This window comes from Chenopodium quinoa, unplaced genomic scaffold, assembly GCF_001683475.1.
Source record: "Chenopodium quinoa cultivar QQ74 unplaced genomic scaffold, ASM168347v1, whole genome shotgun sequence".
NCBI classification, from domain to species: domain Eukaryota; kingdom Viridiplantae; phylum Streptophyta; class Magnoliopsida; order Caryophyllales; family Amaranthaceae; genus Chenopodium; species Chenopodium quinoa.
The window spans coordinates 7,379,006-7,398,377 of record NW_018743955.1 but is presented as its reverse complement, the minus strand read 5'-3'; the positions used below and the strand labels follow the sequence as shown (position 1 = coordinate 7,398,377).

The 19,372-nt window shown below is 36.5% G+C and overlaps 1 pseudogene; it reads right to left on the bottom strand.

The window, feature by feature from the left end:
• Positions 1-466: 466 nt before the first annotated feature.
• Positions 467-5,123, bottom strand: LOC110689363 (annotated as a pseudogene).
• Positions 5,124-19,372: the final 14,249 nt, after the last annotated feature.

The window sequence follows — 19,372 nt, the reverse complement described above, 5'->3', positions numbered from 1 at the left end:
AATTTTTGAAAAACCAAACCAAACCGCAAACCGTATTTCCCAAAAAATCGAAACCAAACCGTATTTTTCCAAACCGTAAACCAAACCAAACCGCTAAAATACGGTTTGGTCTGGTTTGGTTACGGTCCAGACCAATTAACCAGTACTTACACTTTTATTAGGCTTTACTTAATTTGATCTGAGTTCGTAACACATAAATCTCAGACATATAAACTAATCTCATAAATTAAATCTGTAATGAAGAACAAACACATCGTGTTTCATAAGTCCTCTCTTCCCATTACATAAAATTAAATCGCTTTGATGGTTTCACATTAAACAAAAGAAAATTGGGATCCAAATGAGTTAGGCTTAAGATTTTGACTATAAATGGTTAAACATTCTACGAGGTTGTAAGTTTTAACCATAATCATTACAAATCATTACAATGACTTACCGCAAATTATGCCACAAAACACAAGGTCTATAATAAAGCAATAAAATATATAGCAATATGTTTAGTTGGAACATTTAGCTTGCTGCTTGTATGCTGGATTTTAGATATACAGTTGTTCTTTTAATAATGAAAAACCTCGTGATTTGAGTAAATTTCATCAATCAATATATATTACAACAAGAGTTCCAATCACGTAATATATTAGGAATCCAATAACAAGTTTGTAAATAATTATTTAACATAACACGGAATATACATATCTTAAACTTAGGAAAAGAACACAATGTGTATATTGATATTCTGATACTCCATCAAACCAGCCTTGTTGCCCATGTACCAGCGAATTTCTAAACCCCTTAAGTACCTGCACAATGTACAATACTAGTGAACATCCTACATATAACAGAACGTGCATTATAATAAGTACCTCTCTCTGTCTGATTTTCCATTAACATTTTATCATTAGTGTAGTTTGAACGGCATTTAATCTGGACAAAGATGTATAATAACATAGTAGTACACTAGTACGGAGTACTAACTAAAATGTATCAGTAAAATTGAAATGGAGAGCTTGATTCTAATACAGCATTTAATAGAGCATAAACTATAATTGTTGACTAGGTTTATTATGATGGAGTATCAATTGTATAATTCCATCCTTGATTTTCTTGAAATATGTAACAAATATATAACCATTTAAAGCAGAATTACTGTTAGGAATTGAAAGGACCTAACAGGTAAATCAGTTTTGGCAAACTAATAACAGAGCAACTCCAAATTGAGAAAACTTATAACAAATCAGCATAAGACCGAGTGACCGACCCATCTAGAAAAAGGAGAATGCTAGAAAATATCAACTGTATTGTTTAAGAAATAGTACCTGCTGCGATTACAAGTCATAAGAGTTGATGCTGGGGATGTGTTTAATGTAGGACCAATCCTCCCCGGGGGGATCTTTTTGGCATCTACTCTTCAGGCTTTTTGAACAATTAATGAACTCAAGTCGGTTCAGAGAGGTGAGTTTGGGCATCCAATCCGGTATTGATTCGAGTCTTTTGCAATCCCAAATTTGAAGGGTTTCGAGGGCAGCCAAGGATTGCATCCAATCTGGCAGACTCACTAGCTGTGGGAGACTCTTAAATTCCAACTTCCGGAGGGAGTGATGAAGGGATCGCCATGGCCTGCAATCCTCTGTCTCTTCTGATAGCCTCACATTGGGACAATTGCCGCCTATCGATAACTCCTTTAAGGCAGTGAGATGCTCTAATCCTCCACAAACACTCCTTAGTCTTTCACACCCATAAAAACGCAAGGATTGCAGAGAAGACGAGCAGTTGCAAAACACCTCCTCTAATTCTTCAAAGCTCTCCAACTCCCCCACAACATTTGCAAATGATAAACTTTCAAGCCACCATGGGAAGAGATTTCAACCACATCACATTGTCTATTGTCGCTTCCTTTAACGTGGGAATTGGAATACTATTACTTTTACTCGAATTTTCAAGACCAAACAATGACGGAGGAACCTCAACTATTTTTTCATCCCTCTTTGTTTGTAATACTTTAAGTCTTTTAATGAAATTGCATAACTGTAAATCATTCACCTTGAGACACAGCGGAATACTTGTCAGTTCAGAGAGACATAATTGCATGTTTTTGTTACCATCAAGGAGATGAAGATCATCTCCCAATGCTTTCAACTTCGGCAAATTCTCCAAACTAAGGACTTTTAAGGAGGGGAAGATTGATACTCCTTGAGCACATTCTGATCTGAAACCTGATGGATTAATCTCTATGTACTCTAACTTGGGCAACTTCGCAAGCCAGAGGACTTTGAGATGCCACAAGTTTCCCAGACACAGCGGCATGAACTCCAACTCCTTGCAATCCACAAGATCAATACGTACAAGCTTTGTAATATGGGTTATCCATCTAGGCATTCTCACACCACGGTACCCCCATATTTCTAATCGCTCGAGATTCGAATGTGGTTGCAGCTCTTCCATAAGTCTTGTTGCTTCCTCAGTATCCACACCTCCATCTACCTCCTGATGACAAAAAAGAAAGTTAACACGCTTGAGATGTTCCTTCCTACTTAGATATTGTCCACTTCTGCTGTCGTCTACCTTAACGGCATTTGTAGGCCACTTAAATTGGATTTCAAGACGACCTTTGAGGTTGTTCATAGCCTTAAGATCTTCCAGTCCATCAAACCATTGCTTCGTAGTTGAATCACTCCCTTCACCACCCACTATAAAATTGCTTAGCATATGAAGGTTTTTCAACTTACCCATTCCCTTGGGAAAACGAGTTAACTTGGAGCAATCTCTCGTAAACAAGGTCCTAAGCTTCACCAGCCTGCTCAACTCTTCTGGCAGCTCTTTCAATTCATAGCATTTATTTAAGTTTAAGGTTTGTAGATTACATAATTTTGTAATCGACTTCGGAAGCTCTTCTAGTCCAGGGTTATGCGAGAGATCTAAATACCTCAAATGCAACAGATCGCCTATTGATTTTGGCAATGTCTTGATACTGCTTCTAGACAAATCCAATGCCCTAAGGCGAATGCAATTAGCCATTAGTGCCTTAACATCTTGATGCTGGTAGCACACAGAGAGATAGCCAACAGAGAGATACGTTCGAATATGGGACTTGTCTAATGAACATCTTGCATCTTTGTTTGTGTTAACAGACAGATGGCGAACTTTATTATTCAAGTTGCCTTCTAAGTTATCCGTTGCACAAATCTCCTGTTTGGTTACCATTTGAGCAACATCATGCATGAGATCGTGTATCTTAAAAAACCGTAGAACCAAAATATAAATATATTTTACGTCTTGAAAGAAACATCGTTGCAACAAAATTGAAAAATATTCCTCAGCAACATCTTCTATGCTTCGACCATCTAACGGGACAATATAGCCTTGTGCCATCCAAAGGCTTATCAGCATATCCTTTCTTATCGGATTATCCTTAGGAAACAACGCACAATAGCTGAAACAACTTTTCAGTGGAGACTCGAGATTATGATAACTCAGCTTCAATATAGGCATGATGTCATTCTGGCTCTCTCCGAGGTTGGCTAATGGATTTTGCGCAAGTGATAGCCATAGAGTCTTGTCTTGACCATATAAGAGACTTCCTATTACTCTTATAGCAAGAGGAACTCAAGCACATCGTTTTACAATATCTTGCCCGATCTTGACCAAGTCGTCAGGAGGGTTAGACGATTGCAATCCAAAAGCCATCCTTTCAAACAAACACCAAGAATTCTCCTCTGACAACCCTTGGAGCTCATATGTTAGACCATCTCCTATAATTCTTGCTGTCACTAGTGAACGTGTTGTTACCAAAATCCAGCTTCCTTTTTGACCTCCGATTAAGAATCTTTCGAGGTCACGCCACTGATCACGCTTCTCAGACCATACATCGTCTAGAACAAGCAAGTATTTTTTGCCTGCTAGTTGATCGCGTAGCTGTTTTTGCACCTGATCCATGGTGAAGTCCTTATGAGGCTTATCAGTAGCTGAAGCCAAAATCTTACAAAGAATATCTTTTACATCTAATTGCTTCTGATCTTGATCAGAGAAACAAGTCCACAACCTCAATGAAAATGCACTTGTAACCCTTGGATCGTTATACACAAGTTGAGCAAGAGCTGTTTTGCCCAACCCTCCAATTCCCACAACCGTGAGAAAAGATACATCGCGTTGCACATTAGAATCGAGCATCATACCAACAATCTTCTCCAAGTCATCCTTCCTTCCAATGATATCACCTGCATCCACATAAGAACAGGTCTCGGGCCTTCTCCTCCGGATAGGCTCGGGATCATGCTTTAAGCTAAACTGAGTGTTATAAGCAATAGCATCCAGTTTCTTCCTGATTTTCTTAACCCCTCTAGACATTCTGTAAGCAACACCTAGCTGGTTATCAGAAAACAAATAACGCACCTTTTTAGAGAAAGTACCACCAGTCTCCAAGAGTTGCTTCTGCTCAGCAAGGGTAACAAACTCGTCCAACAGATCATCAGCTTCAAAGACGGCTTCCTTGAGCTCCTCGAGCCGATGTTGTGCTTCATGGGAGAGCTCCTGCTTGGCCTCTGCATCAAGAAGCACAGCATTGACAGCAGAAACGGTGCGTCGGAGATCATCAAGTTGGGATTTGTAGCCAAAGATGGAAAGAATCTCTTGGAGCTCTGAACACTGCAGCGATGCAAGCAGAGTTTGAGCAGCTGAGAGCACTGTTCCAATAATATCCATTTTTTTTTTCTCAAAAAAGATGTGAATGAATAAAATAATGGTTGCAAGCTCTGCTATATTTCACTATAAAGTAAAAATAATGCATACATTGAATCATATTCGTTGAAGTCTTTTATTAGAATAGTGCTTTAGCTTTATCTATAGTACTATATAAAGAGAAAGCACTTCTTTGTCGATAAATTTTGCTTTTCCTAAAATACCCTTCTATTTTTTAAAAATTACATTATTTACCCACAATTAAAAATTATTTTTTTTATTAAAAAAAAATATTATCCTATCATAACTACCTATAAACATAAACCATTATTTAAACAAATAAATAAATAAATAAAACTACCTATCTTAACTACCCTATAATAACTGCTCCACTTCTTTCAAATAAATGTACATCTTCAACTGTAAAACCGCTCTTAAGTTTTTTTTTTTTTTTTTTGGTTATTTTTTTTTCCTTCTAATATTTTAAATGGTACACGCATACGTGTACCTCTTAGCTTGTTAGAATAGTGTAAAAATTTCTTTCTTTCAAAAAAAAAAAAAAGAATAGTGTAAAAATAAATCATACATTGAATCATAATAAAATAATGCAAAAGGAGATAAGGTAGTGCTTTAGCTTTATTAGAATAGTGTAAGATCAATTTTTGGCTGGACCAATCAATTTTCTTATGTCAGGTAGTGCTATATTTTCGTTAAAAGTAATAATTCAGTGGCTCCACAAATTTGATTTTTTTCCTTTTATGGTTGTTTCGGTCGTCTAGTGGGACTATGGGACTATCACTAGAACAATTTCTGGGAAACAGGGCAAAGAGAAACCATGAATTCCCCGTCTCTTAAAGATTCTCCCGTACAATAATGCCCAAAATAGCACTCCTTCCATTTCTTAAATACTTGCTCCATTTCTTCATGTGCGGTATTTTAGGAGAAATTGAAGAAAGTGGGATATTATGCTTTAAAAAACAAAAGTAGTGGAAGAATAAGAGGAGGGAGAGTATTATGTTGGGTCCATTAAGTGTGAGAAACGATTAAAATATTATAAAAGTTTTTCAAAAAAGGAAATAGAGCAAGTCTTTAAAAATGGTCGAAAAAAGAAAGTGGAGCAAGTATTTAAAAATGGAGGGAGTATATAAATACCGTCATAGCCGACTCAATAGGTTACAAAAACTCCAAATAGAAGACCTCAGCAGCAACAATATATAAGGCGATGGTACAATATACAAAAAAAAAAAAAAAAAAAAAAAAAAAAAAAAAAAAAAAAACCACTATTGCAAGAGGATTGTGGACCGACAGTCACTAGGTGAACCATACATGCAGCAACTATGAAGTGATCAAATACAACATATATGAAGTATTGACAGTTCGTAATGACCACAGTAAAATTGTAGCAACTACAAAAACAAAACATATACCCTTGATTATCATTATGCAAATTAGGACCGTTGATTTATGTTGACCATAAAATTACCCAAAAAATTCTTTAACTGTTTTCCATAATCCTCTACACACTAAACTACTCCATAAAATTAGGACCGTTGATTTATTGATAACTATTATTATTAATTATTATTATGATGGGTAATATTATATGTAGCCCTAAGGGTTATATATAAGTATTAAACATACTTTTGGAAATTGTATAAAATTAGGAATTCATGACAAAAACACGTGTAAATCAGTGTTATTAGTGTTTATATTTTAATGATTTCTTAACTTTTTACGATTTTCAAGTGTAAATTTAATGCTTATATGTAGCCCTAAGGGCTATGTATAACATTTTCCTATTATGATTAATAAATATTGATTATTATTGATATTAATAATTATTTAAATTATTTTAATATTATTAATTATTATAATTATTCAAAATAATAAATTATTATCATCAATACAATATTAATTATTATTATTGAATATTAATTATTATTGTTGTTATTATTAATTATTATTTGAAAATAGAGCAGATTTCTTTTCAGCAGAGCAAACCAGATTTCTTTTGAGTATAGCAGCAGAGAAAAGAAGCTATAAAGAACGGGGCCTAAGTTGATTTTCTCTTACCTGTAAGGCCTTAGGCCCAAAGACCTCCTTTCTTTCAGGTGATCTACTGTGATAGACCCAAAGTTGGGCCAGCCCATTAAGGTTTATCACCGAAGGTCCAAGAAGGGTCAAACTCATGAGTGGGTCAAGAGCACAAGCAAATCAAATACAACGGTAACAAGCAGGAGCAAGCAACAGAAGTAGAGGAGCAAGAGATGCAGTAGCAAATTGTCAAGGAAGCCAAATTGGGAAAGAGACAAGCTTGAAAAGGATGAGACACCACTTTTGTAACCATGGCAAAAAGGGTGATGTTCCCTAAGCCGTGTAAGTCAACTAGTATTAGTTTTAGGGTATGTTAGTGCTTGAGTATAAATGGTAAACTAGTTAGTAGTAGCCGTTTTACCCATAAATTTGTGAAGAATTCTCATGAGAGAGTTGTGGCCTAAAGCTACTTAGAGAGTAATAGCCTCAAGCTATTGTTATCTTGTAATCCTTTAACTTTCAGTCATCAATCAAATTACTCAAGCTTACCCCTAAAGTGTGTTTAATTAGTATAATTTAATCGTGTGAGAATCGGTCCTTGACATCTACCTTTACATACACATTATTTCACGTCCAAGAGCTGCTAATGCAAAGAGTGATGGAGGACGCCTACGCTTATCAGCTAAGCTTATCTCTCAATAACAACAAATCTCCATTTGACATGATTATGTAGTAATATAGGATATTGTAATTCTGACATATAGGGTTCCGGCCCTTTAGAGTGATACTGTTCATGGGCTTAGATAACAATGATCTAAAGTTCTAAACTATACCCAAACCTACTAATCTACGATCATATCCTTTTCACACTGCTGCCTTGGCCAGTTGGCTCTATATAGTATATAAGCCCCCCACCAAAAAAAAAAAAAAAAAAAAAAAAAAAAAAAAAAAAAAAAAAACCTTAAACAGAATAAAAACACAATCTCAATTATGTTAGTAGGAAACTAACAAGGTGGCAGGCTTTAAAAATCAATAAATTTTTCTTTTTCAAAATTATTTATGTATATGACATCCTTGGGAAAAATCTACCAGTTACAAAATCTTACTGGGGCAAACTAAACTGCCAGAAATGACTGAAGTAGTCACACCCAAAGCATAATGTAATCATAAAAGGGTCCACATTTACAACCAGACTCATCAAAAGGAATGATTAGTTCAATAATTTCGTGTTCCGGCAAGTATGTCTCAGCTTAATTTTAAGGTCAAATCAAATTTTCAATTGTTCTACTTCCGCAGCAATCATCTGGAATTTCATGTCAAAAAATGTTCATAACAATAAAAATTTAGGTGGGCTTAGGTTGGGTCAGCTTTGTGGCTTTGCCAGGTCTCAATTTAAAAGCATTAGCAAACATAATGGTAGTACATCTGTACATCAAGAGAGTTTATACCTGGAAAATCATTTCATCAGGGATGTGAGGAAGCACCTCTCTTACAGTGTCTGCCATGTGCAGTAACAATTGTTGCAGGGTATCTACGTGCAGCAGGGGGAGATGCTGTACTGGATGTTGTTGCCTGGAAAGAGTTAGTTGGCCAAGAGCTCCACACGCATTTTCAAGAGCAATCTGGGCATAGTATTGTCCAACAGAAGCAAGGTGTCACATCATCATCTGAACCCTCCCCAACTCAGCAGACCTAATGGCAGTGGATGGATCAAGACCCTGACTTGGCCAAGGCTGCAACCAACTTGAATCTGCACCTGCTCCTCTACACCAAAAAGAAAGACATTTTGAGCCAAATTATACCAACGAAGTTAATCTCATGAGTCATGACAGGCATGAAAGCCAAAACTCTCTTGTCCAAATTTACTCGAATCAAATTGGCAAAAAAGAAAGGCAAGCAAATAACAACACAACGAAACTAAGAGTTATGATTTAAGAAAGGTTATCAAGTTACAATTAACCAAGAAAATATTTAAATGTGTAGCCTACAAAATATTAGTCCCTTTTAAAAAAAAGGTTCACTGAAATAGAGGTCTAACGATGAATTCTCCACCAACAATCAGTGTTTGTGTTGTAGCAAATTATTTCACTGCCATATAGATCAAAGCAAAAAAAGACTTAAAGGGATAGCTCAAGTGGTTAGAGCTTCACTCCTGATCCCGCCCTTGTGGCTCTCTAAACACCGGAAAATAAAAAAAAAATATAGATCAAAGCAAAGCGCCAAAGCCCCTAATTTAAACCCAAAAAAGGGCTACAAATCCTAATCCATACAATCTTTGAATAGCATTAGGTATTAAAAAAGAAGCATTTAAAAACCATTATTAAGGTACCCCAAGAAATAGTTTCACCATAAACTATAACATACCATCGCCACTGACAACACCTCCATGCCCCCAAGATGATATTAGCTTATGGTATTGTCTATGTACACTATTGTCGCCTATAATCAGATAGAAGCAAATAACTAAAGGCTAAACGTATTGTTCTATTTTCATCATATAATAAAAATAACTGGCCATATGTTGATACAGTGTTATCCAAGTTGATTCCAATTACTATGTGCTAAATAATTTATGAGAACTAATCATTCTATATTATAATTAAAATAACTGCCCATATGTTGATACAGTACTATCCAAGTTGATTCCAATTACTATGTGCTAAATAATTTATGGGAACTAATCATTCTATAGTAACCCTCTAGAGAGCACATTTAAGCACACTTGGATTATTATCTTTGTACATTGTTCAGTCAAAAGCATTTTTTCTAGGACCAATAACGGCTCTTTTACCATATATGAACATTCTTGAAAAACACTTGTTCCTAATACTTTTACAGATCTAAATTTGACATGGACATAGAGTTGAAGCAAGCAACTAAGCCTACAATCACAACAACAAAACACAAAATGCAACTATTAAGAATATTTCGAAAATGAACAAAATGAAATAACAAACTAAAGTTAGCTGCAGAGCTTACAACACAAAGTACGGTTGAAGTTAAATCAGGGTTACCTGGATACACAAAAATCTGTTGCTGCTTCTAAGTAGCTACTTCCATAGATCAATCAAAGTGGGAAAGAGAAATCTACAATGAACATGAAGAGAGAGGAGTGAGGTACAGATGCAGTACCTATGTTATAACATGAAAAACAATGCAAAGGACGACAAAAATATAGGGACTAATTCCAATTAAATTAATTTTCATCCTCTGACAATAAATCAAGCAGTTTAATAACAAATAGAATTAAGAAAAATCAACATCTATACAAGTTCACCTTGTTTGATTATACAACATTCCATTTGCTCTAGCATCAATGTTTTCCTTTAATTTCGGCACTGGTCGTGGTAAGTTTTGTTGCTAAATTATCAACTAACAACAAAATTAATAACTTTTGCTTATTTTCTTAACATGATATCCTGTATTACATCTACTGATAATAGACGTCAACAGAAGTGAAGTATAATATATTGAAACGAAATACAATAGCACTAATTGTCATAATATATGCATTAATTCAAACTCAAAACCATTTTCTCTATGATTAATACTTGATGTTATTGAAAATTTGAAACAGAGGTTGCTATTTTACAATGAGGAGAGATAAAGATGATACCATGAATGGCTTTGAGAATTGAGAATGAGATTTTTGAAACCTTTCTTCTTCGTTGTTGCTGCTCGGGGAGAATTTCACATTGACGATCATCGCTCAAATTTTCAATGGAAAGTTGTTATTTCAGATTAAATTGAATCCCCCAAATTCGTTGATTAATCATAAACAATTTGAAGAGTGGCAAAATTCTGAAACCCTATATTCTACTATTGATTCTCTGGGTTTGCTTGTTTTACCCGAATATCGAGGTGAAATCAAAGGATTTATGAAGTGGTTGCAAATTAGAGCTGCCCAATTTGGCGATTTCCTGGAGAATTCATATAAAAGTACAAGCTTATACAGAACAAAGAGACTGATTGTGTGAAGTATCACGTGTGAGCAGTGTCATAAGGTAAGGGAAGATGAAGCATTAAAAACAAAAGTAGACATAGGCACGCATGGCCGGGTGCGTATAGAGCTATCAATTCAGATAAACGGGTTGGATTTGGACAGGGTAAGAGTGGATCGGCTCAATTTAGATTAATTTCATAACCTATGCGGGTCGGGTTTGGGTTGGGTCATACTTCTTATCAGGTTTGAATCGGGTTTAGGTCAGGTTAATTACAGGTCGGGTGAACAATAGGTCGGGTTTAATTCGGGTTAAAATGGGTTAGGGTAATTTTCGGGTTCGAGTCGGGTTCGGTTCAAGTCAATAATTTGCGGGTTAGAATCAGGTCGGGTCATTCTCGGGTTTGAGTCGGGTTCGGTTCAAGTCAATAATTTGCGGATTATAATCAGGTCGGGTCATTTTCAAGTCGGGTCATTCTCGGGCTCAAGTTGGCTTCGGTTCAAGTCAACAATTTGCGGGTTATAATCAGGTTGGGTCATTTCCAAGTCGGGTCATTCTCGGATTCCAGTCTGGTTATGTCAAGTCAATAATTTGCAGGTTACAATAATACAATCAGGTTGGGTCATTTCCAAGTCAGGTCATATTCGGGTTCAACTAACTATAAATAGATTATTAGCATTTTTATCAAGCTAATTATTTCCTTTGCAGCGCATTTCTGGTCCGGGCTGGCCGCACGGTGCGGCAAGGTGCCATATCAACCCCTCAAGTAACCCCACTTGAGTAACCCCCCAGACAAAGTAACCCCTGACTGACTTAGTAACCCCTGACCAAGTAACCTCTGACTGACCTAATAACCCCTAGTAACCCCTGACCTAGTAACCCCAAGTAACCCCTAACCTAATAACCCCTTACCGACCTAGTAACCCCTAGTAATCCCAAGTAACCTCAAACCGACCTAGTAACCCTTAGTAACCCCCTACCTAATAACCCCTGACCGACCTAGTAACCCCTAGTAGCCCCCGACCTAGTAACTATTTACCCACACCCAAACCCACCGTAACCACCACCACCACCAACCTTTCTCAACCGCCGCCATCCTCAAAACCTTAAACTCCACCACACCACCACCAACTCTCGTACCACTAATTTAACAACCACGCCTAGATCCAACCAAACCGAACCCACAACCATAAAATAAATTAAAATTGTTAAAAAAAAAAATAAATCAAACAAATACCTCAAAATTAATATTGGCTTCGAATTTCACTTGAAATATGGCTAAAAAAGTAAAATTCAACCATAAAAACTCTAGATCTAGAGTTTTCATGGCTGAATTTGGCCTTAAAACCTCTAGCTTGTTTTTTGGCAACGGAGTACGAGAAGCTTCCTTACCCCCCTACCACCGCTGCTCCATTTAACTTGTTTAATTTGAGTGGGCTAACTAGAGAAGATGAAAATAAGAGAGAGAAAGAGGAAAGAGGAGAGAGGAGAGATAGAAGAAAGTTTAGGAAAGGGGTGTGTTTAGGTGGGAAGAAGAAAATAAGAAAGAGAATAGGAGATAGAGAACAGAGAGAAAAAATAAATAAATTATATTGCGGCTGGCCGTACGGTGCGGTCAGCCGCATATGAAACTTTGTGTTTCCTTTGACTATAATATATATGACAATATACTAGGGAACTATAGTCTATAATTTAGGAAGATAATTATCTCCTTTGACCATACAACAAATATATACTATATTTAACTCTTAAATTTGAGGATGATGCTCCTTTCTTTTGTTGCCCTGTAACGACTTGGTCTCCCAAGACAAAATGCTTTGATCAACAATAATAAGGTGGTCTAAATTGCATTTAAGGTTATTTGAAATCGGGTCAGGAACAATTTGGGTTGAATCGGGTCAATAACAAGTCATGTTAATTTTGAGTCGGGTTAGTAACAGATCGGGTTGAATTTTTAAGTTGGGTTAGTAATAGGTATGGTAAAATTCGGGTCGGGTCAACAACAAGTCGGTTTGAATTTGGGTCAGGTCAATAACAAGTCGGGTTGATTTCGGGTCGGGTTTGTAATAGGTTGGGTTAAATTCGGGTAGGGTTTGTAATAGGTTGGGTTAAGTTCGGGTCGGGTTAGGAACAAGTCGGGTTGAATTCAGGTCAAGTTAGTAACAAGTTAGGTTAGATTCGGGTTTTGACGAGTTAAAACGGGTTTTGGGTCAATTTCGTTTCAAGTCGGTAAATCGGTGCAAGTTGTAAACCGATAAATTGGTCGTTTAAAAGCAAAGTGAATGGTTCAACACACCCGATTGAACTCCATGATGGAATTAGGGACCATGGTAAACATTTTGGCAGAATTTATTCCGGGCGAAAAAAAGTCAAAAAATTCTCAAATTGAAGGCTAATATCCACGCTTTTTGAGAAATTTTGGAGGTTTCGGGTTCCGATGTCAAAGAGTCTTTAAATTCTATGGGATACATCTCGGGGTCATATAATGCCGTTTGGAACCATACATGATCATTATTTGTTGTCATAAATGTTCGTATTAGGCTTGAATTAATGGAATCGGTGCAAGTAGTAAACCGGTAAATTCGCCATTGAAAGGAAAATTGGATGGTTCCACACACCTAATTGGACTCCCGGAGTGTATTAGGGATCATGGTAAACATTTCGGAAATTTTTATTTCCGAGCGAAAAAAAGTCAAAAAATTCCTAAATTGAAGGCTAATATCCACGTTTTTTGAGAAATTTCGAAGGTTTCGGGCCAGGTGTCGAAAAGAAATGAGATTTTATTAGATACATCTCGGAGTCATATAATGATATTTGAAACCATAAATGACCATTATATGTTGTCATAAATGTTCACCGTGGTAGGCTTGAGTTAATGAAGGGCGTGTTCGGCGTTAACTTTTGAGTAGCTTTTAGTGGTTTGACTTATACTACTTAACAAAAAATGTGAGTGTTTGGCAAAGTAGTGGTTAGGGTAGTTTTTTGTGGTGGAGGTAGCTTTTGTGAAAAGTTAGAAACATTAGCTTTTGAAATTAGAGGTAGCTTTTCAAGTAGCTGTTGAAAATTTAATCTGTAGTTTTAAAAATAAAATATTGATTTTTATATGTAACAGTTAGACCTGGTTATTAGGAGGGTTGGGGCGGGTCAGTGCGGGTCAGTAATGGGGCGGGTCATTTACGGGTCACTAGTAATTTTTAAAGGGTCAGGGCTGGGTCAGGGCCAAGGGGATTAGGGGCGGGTCAGGGCCTGAAGTTAAATTAAAACGGGTCATTTGCGGATCAAGAAGTCACGGAGTACTGTTTTTTTTTTTTTTTTTTTTTTTTTTTTTTTTTTTTTTTTTTTTTCGGGGTAAATGGAGTACAATATGTACAAACTACAAAGTATTCATTTCAATATTTCTTCTTTATGAAATAAAAAAGTAAAGTGCTAAAGTTCCATAATTGTTTTTTAAAAAAATAAAAAATAAATAAAAAATCTAACAACTATATCCCAACACCAGTTCTTTGCAAATAGTTGTAATAGCAAAAAATATACACTCATCAAGTAGATTTGAGAATAAATGATTTCTAAATCTAAAATTTTGAAGTTGGAAATTCGAAGAAAGAAATAAGATATTTAATTATTAAGAAAGGAATCTCGAAGAAGGATTTCAGTTTGTTTAAAGTGATATCAGGCGACGAAGAATCTTCCGGCCGAAGCAAAATCCTTGTACCTGCCTGTAGAACTGTATTAAAGAGAGAGGAGAGAGGGAGAGGAGGAGAGAGAGCGTTCATCTTTTTACAGTATTTAGGTGGCCTTTTTAATGACCCTATATCTATTTTCATTTTTATAGGGTTGTTCACAAAAGCCCATTAATGGCCCTTTTAGGAGAGGCCCTACATGAGCCATGTCCAGTTAGATAAATACAGGGTCATAGCCCTTTTAATTTGGCCCGACCCTGGTGCCCATTGGACTACCCTGTCCAATAACCAGGGTTAGTAACAGTTAGTCAACCACTACTTTACCGAACACTCATATATAAATTATTTATCTTCACAGCTAACAGCTTGTTGACAGCTAACAGCTACCTACACAGCTAACAACTACCTCCACAGCTACAGCTACCTTCACAGCTATATTTTGCCGAACACGCCCGAAATCGATGTAACTTGTAAACCGGTAAATTAGCCGTTTAAAGGCAAATTGGATGGTTCCACCCAGCCAATCGGACTTTCGAAGGGTATTAAGGACCATGGTAAACATTTTTTGCAATTTTAATTTCTGAGCGAAAAAATTCAAAAAATTCCAAAATTGAAGACTAATTGCCACGCATTTTGCGAAATTTTGAAGGTTTCGGTGTCGAAAAGTCTTGAAATTCTAGTGAATACATCTTGGTGCCATATAATGCCGTTTGGAACCATATATCATTATTACATGTTGTCATAAATGTTCGTGGTAGACTTGAGTTAATGAAAGCGGTGCAAGTTGTAAATCGGTAAATTTGTCATTTAAAAGCAAATTGGATGGTTCCACCCACCCAATGGGATGGTTCTACCCACCCATGGGACTCCCGGAGGGTATTATGGACCATGGTAAATATTTCGTTAATTTTTATTTCCGGGCGAAAAAAAGTAAAAAATTAACAAAATTGAAGGCTAATATCCATGCTTTTTGAGAAATATTGGAGGTTTCGGGACCCGTTGTCGAAAAGCCTTAAGTTTTTAGGGGATACATCTTGGGGTCATATAATGTCATTTGGAACCATATATGATTATTATATGTTGTCATAAATGTTCGTGGTAAGCTTGCATTGATGAAATCGGTGCAAGTTGTAAATCAGTAAATTGGTCGTTTAAAGGCAAATTGGATGGTTCCACCTACCCAATTGGACCCCGGGAGGGTTTTATGGACCATGGTAAAAATTTTGGCAATTGTTATTTTCGGGCAAATAAATTCAAAAATTGAAGGCTAATATCCATGTTTTTTTAGAAATTTCAAAGGTTTCGGGGCCTGGTGTCGAAAAAAAATGAGATTATAGGGGATACATCTCGGGGCCAAATAATGCCGTTTGGAACCATAAATGATCATTATATGTTGTCATAAATAATGTTTGTGATAGGCTTGAGTTAATGAAATCGGTGAAAGTTGTAAACCGGTAAATTGGCCATTTAAAGGCAAATTGGATGGTTCCACCCATCCAATTGGACTCTCGGAGGGTATTAGGGACCATGGTAAACATTTCGGCAATTTTATTTTCGGACGAAAAAAAGTTAAAAATTTCCAAAATTGAAGGCTTGTACCCACGCTTTTTGAGAAATTTTGCAGGTTTCGAGGCCAGGTGTCGAATAGGCTTGAGATTTTAGGAGATACATCTCGGGGTTATATAATGTCGTTTGGAACCATATATGATCATTATATGTTGTCATAAATGTTCGTGGTATGCTTGAATTAATGAAATCGGTGCAAGTGTAAATCGGTAAATTGGCCGGTTAAAGACCAATTGGATAGTTCCACCCACCCAATTGGTATCCTAGAGGGTATTAGGGACCATGATAAACATTTCGGAAAAAGTCAAAAAATTCCAAAATTGAAGGCTAATATCCACGCTTTTTTGAGATATTTTTGAGGTTTCGGGGCCCGATTTCGAAAAACCTTTAGATTTTAGGGGATACATCTCGGGGTCATATAATGCCGTTTGGAACCATATATGATCATTATATGTTGTCATAAATGTTTGTAGTAGGCTTGAGGTAATGAAATCGGCGCAAAGTTGTAAACCGGTAAATTGGCCTTTTAAAGGCAAATTAGATGGTTCCACCCACCCAATTGGACTTCCGGAGGATATTTGGGACTATGGTAAACATTTCGGCAATTTTTATATCCGCTTGAAAAAAGTCAAAAAATTCCAAAATTGAAGGCTAATATCCACGCTTTTGAGAAATTTCGAATGTTTCGGGGCCCGGTGTCGAAAAACATTGATATTTTAGGGGATACATCTCATGGTCATCTAATGCCATTTGGATCCATATATGATCATTATATGTTGTCATAAATGTTCGTGGTAAGCTTGAGTTAATGAAATCGGGGCAAGTTATAAACCGATAAATTGGACGTTTAAAGGCAAATTGGATGGTTCCACCCAGCCAATTGGACTCTCGGGGGAGGGTATTAGGGGCCATGTTAAACATTTCGGCAATTTTTATTTCAGGGTGAAAAAAGTCAAAAAATTCAAAAACTAAAGGCTAATTATCCACGCTTTTTGAGAAATTTTGGAGGTTTCGGGTAAACGGGTCGGGTTGGGGTCGTTAAAAGTGGGTCGAATCAACTCGGGTCGGGTCAATTCGGATTAATTCCATAACCTATGCGGGTCGGGTTTGGGTTGAGTCATACTTGAGTCGGGTCACGTTGAGTCATACTTCTTATCGGGTTTGGGTCGGGTTTAGGTTGGGTTAATAACAAGTCGGGTTACATTCAGGTCGGATGAACAATAGGTCGGGTTTAATTTGGGTTTTCACGGGTTAGGGTGATTCTCGGGTTCGAGTTGGGTTCGATTCAAGTCAATAATTTGCGGGTTAGAATCAGGTCGGGTCATTCTCGGGTTTGAGTCAGGTACGGTTCAATTCAATAATTTGTAGATTATAATCAGGTTGGGTCATTTCCAAGTCGGGTCATTCTCGAAGTCAAGTCGGGTTATGTTTAAGTCAATAATTTGCAGGTTACAATCAGGTCGGGTCATTTCCAAGTCAGGTCATATTTGGGTTCAACTAACTATAAATAGATAATTATAATTTTTATCAAGCTAATTATTTCCTGTTGACTATAATATATATGTCAATATACTAGGGATCTATAGTTTATAATTTAGGAAGATAATTATCTCCTTTGACCATACAACAATTATATACTATATTTAACTCTTAAATTTGAGGATGATGCTCCTTTCTTTTGCTGGCCTGGACCGACTTGGTCTCCGTCCTAGACAAAATGCTTTGATCAACAATAATAAGGTGGTCTAAATTGCATTTAAGATGATTTGAAATCGGGTCAAGAACAATTTGGGTTGAATTTAGGTCGGGTCAATAACAAGTTGTGTTGATTTCGAGTCGGGTTAGTAATAGATCGGGTTGAATTTTTGGGTCGGGTTAGTAATAGGTCTGGTAAAATTTGGGTCGGGTCAATAACAAGTCGGGTTGATTTCGGGTCGGGTTTGTAACAGGTTGGGTTAAATTCAGATCTGGTTAGGAACGGGTCAGGTTGAATTTAGGTCAAGTTAGTAAAAAGTCGGGTCAAATTCGGATTTTAACGGGTTAAAACGGGTTTGGGTCAATTTCTGTTCAAGTCGGGTCGGGTCAATAATTTATGGGTTACATTCGGGTCGGGTCATCTCCAGGCCAGTTCATGTTCGGGTTTGGGTCTCACATACTCGGGTCTAGGGTTGGTTTCTGGTCGAGTCAGGTCGAGTTTGGGTCACCATTTTTTCGGGTTCAGACGGGTCGGTTAATAATCGGGTTTGAGTAGGTATTTCGGGTCGGGTCAACTTTTGATAGCTCTAGGTGCGTATATGAAATTATTTTTAATGAACATAAATTATTTGCCGAACAGCTCGAACTTGAAATTACCACTCAAATAGTAGACGTGTTTTGAATTTACCACCCATAATTTTTTTTAATTTTATTTTACCACCCTAATTTCAGAAAACCCCCAATTCAATTGAAGCATGAACCCTAATTTCATGAAACCCCCAATTCTACCTATTTACCCCAATTATAGTAGAATTTGGTGAAAGATATGTGAATTGAAGTTGGGAGAGGTGTTTTGAAGAGAAAAATCGGGGAGAAAATCTGTCAAAAGAGTCAAAATAGTGGTTAGTAGCCATTAGATGGGGCCCATAGACGGAAAACCCACATAAATTTTGATATAGGTGGGAATATGAATAATTTTTTAATTTAAGGGGTGGTAAAATAAAATAAAAAATTTAACGGGTGGTAATTTCAAAACAGGCCTAGTATTTGGGTGGTAATTTACAAACTGTCCTTAATTTTACTAAATTGAACTTATTTTTATTAAATTGAAATTAATTTTACTAAGAATGTTATTTTTTTAAGTTAAAGTAAACAAGGCCTTAGCTAGTATATTACCCTTCAAGAATTTCTCTGAAAAACATGGAGTATAATTGTACAATACTATTATTAAATGTTGAAACATAATTTATGAACAATCTTACAGTATTATTAATCGTAACTAAAAACATTAATAAACAAAACACCCACATAATCATGTTTGAAAGCCTCCATAATTAAAACTATATAATTACACTATCCAAAAGTAATTGGATTGGAATTCGTAGATCATTGCAATAGTTACAATCCTAAACTCAGAGAATTAACCAGTATTTAAACTTTTATTAGGCTTTACTTAATTTGATTCGAGTTCTTTTTGGATGAAGCTTAGACTGCCAAAATGCATGAAGGCCTGGTGTTAGAATCCAACTCCTTTTGATGTATTAGATTCCATTTAAGTGCTTTCCTAGAGTTTAGGTTATGTTTTCTTAGCTTGAGGTCCCATTATTGTGTTACTGTCAGATCAGTGTTCACTAGGGATTCTCCTTGTATGTCATTTAAAGCTCTTTAGAGGGCGAATGATTAATGAAATCTTGAAGCCTTCTACCAAGTGTTGCCTTGCTTTTATGCTTGTTTGTTGTTAGACCTTTATAGATATTGTGTCTTACTTGCATATTAGCTCCC